Here is a 2,116-nt window from a genome sequence, read left to right on the forward strand (position 1 = left end):
TCAGCGCTTATCATGGCCATACGCATGATTCGCAATGCTCAGGTGAAATGCTATAGTAATACTATAAATCTGCGGAAGCATTTGATATCACGCATAAGGCGCCATGATTTCCGCAATGAATGAATGAATGGCGGATGGCGCGGCCACTGTTTTGTTTACTACACGCATACTAAAGCGCGGATGAGGTGTTTTCAGCTTCAGCCGTCCGTGATGTCGCTCCTTTGTCCTGCTGTGGAGTCTCTGTAGCGTTTGTGGGATCAAGGCCTTTGGAACGACGAGCTGCATTCTGTGCTTGCCGTCCTTGCTCTCGATCCTCCGATACAGTAATCCCTGGTGGATAATCATGCTGGTCCGGTTAGTCTGGTGTGTGGAAGGGGAGATGGGAAGTGTGATGGAATCCTGTTGTGCGCTGATGACTTCCTCACTGGAGAAGGGAAGAACGGAAAAGATGGTGGTGACATCAGGCCCTGCTGATGTCTCAGTGAAGGTGGTTCCGTCCTTCGCTCTGTTGTCGGTCAGTGAAGTTGCTGAGATGGTGGAACAGTAAAGTGGAGGTGAAGCGGAGCTGCTGATGGCAGGCGCAGTGTTGGTGGTTTCGGTGTGAGGGGAAACAGTGGGTTCTGGAAGTTTCTTTTTGTCCTTCATTTGTTTCGCCAACTGTTTATCTCTCCTCCTAAAACACTCCACAACCTCTTTTTCCAACGCCGCCAGTTTCTCCTTCACATACTCCTCCACCTTAATGAATTTTAACTCCACAGTCTCTCTAAAACACACTTCACGGTTAAAATGACTTTCGACAGAGTCTTTAAAATTCTTTTCCAGTTCTAGAACAATGTTTTTAAGAGCAAGCACTTCAGCACAAAGCTGATCACAGTCACAGTGGTGTAAAATCCGTTCATCGTTAAAATCCGCAGGAGTTTTAAAAGAAGCAGCACTTTCAAAATGGGTCATCATCTTTTAACACTTTCTCAACACAGTTTAAAATCTTAAAACGATCCCCGTACGGGCCACCATATGTAACGCTCAGCCCAGCGGGCTGGGGTTACTAAAATTGAAATGGGGTCTGACTTTTCTGTGTGAGAGTTAAAACGTGTTAAAAGAATGACAAACTAGAAATACGGTTAATAAGAATGGTGTATTTACAGGTTCACATTAAAAGACTTTAAAACAACACTATAAAACCAGGTAAACTCATTCTGTTAAAAGAATACAGTTATTTTGTCCATACCCTAAAAACAGTCCAAGAATCCCAGTGTGTCGTTGAGTCCCAATGTGAGTGTCCACCTGTGTATATACAATCCAAGTTGCTGCAAGTGATCCGGAAAGGTAAGTCCAATGAAATAGAAGCTCCACAGTCCGGGGGTGAGTGAAGGCCATTCACAGCTTCCACTCACCATATTACAGATTGTATATACACAGGTGGACACTCACATTGGGACTCAACGACAGCGTTACAAACACACTCTGGCAGTTTAAATCTAGATTAAAGACCCTATCTCTTTAACCTGGCTTATACATAACACACTAACACATTTCTAATATTCAAATCCGTTAAAGGATTTTTAGGCTGCATTAATTAGGACAACCGTTACCGGGAACACTTCCCATAACACCCGATGTACTTGATACATCGTTAGAAGAATGGCATCTATGCTAATATTTGTCTGTTTCTTTCTTATTCCGAGGTCACCGTAGCCACCAGATCCAGTCTGTATCCAGATCAGATGGTAGATCAGCACCTAGAGATGACCTCTACAGCCCTGAATGTCAGCTGAGACCAGGACAACTAGATGAGCCCCAGAGACAGATCCCCAGTGAAGACCTTGTCTCCTATACGGCCACCGGGACAAGACCACAGGAAACTACAGGAAACACTGCATCTAACAATGGTTTGGAATAAAAATAGTTAATTGAAAATTAATAATAAATAAAAGTATATACATCAATTCAAATACGGTTATCTAATACGCATGTGTCCTATTCTGTGTACTAAACTCCTGAAACATTGGTGTCTCTCTGTATATGATATGATGATAGTTTTCTCAAAATAAGTAAAATGCTCATGAAGTGACTCAGAGCAGTTCTAGAGATTATGTTTATGTGTTCATGTACTCAT

General features: G+C 42.8%; 1 protein-coding gene across 2 annotated transcripts in view; it reads right to left on the reverse strand.

Annotated features, from left to right (window-relative positions):
- Nucleotides 1-2,116, reverse strand: part of psip1a (PC4 and SFRS1 interacting protein 1a) — a 124,460-nt gene that overhangs the window by 81,250 nt on the left and 41,094 nt on the right. The window lies entirely within an intron of this gene.

This window comes from Sinocyclocheilus anshuiensis, unplaced genomic scaffold, assembly GCF_001515605.1.
Source record: "Sinocyclocheilus anshuiensis isolate Anshui unplaced genomic scaffold, SAMN03320099.WGS_v1.1 scaffold89, whole genome shotgun sequence".
Lineage (NCBI taxonomy): Eukaryota > Metazoa > Chordata > Actinopteri > Cypriniformes > Cyprinidae > Sinocyclocheilus > Sinocyclocheilus anshuiensis.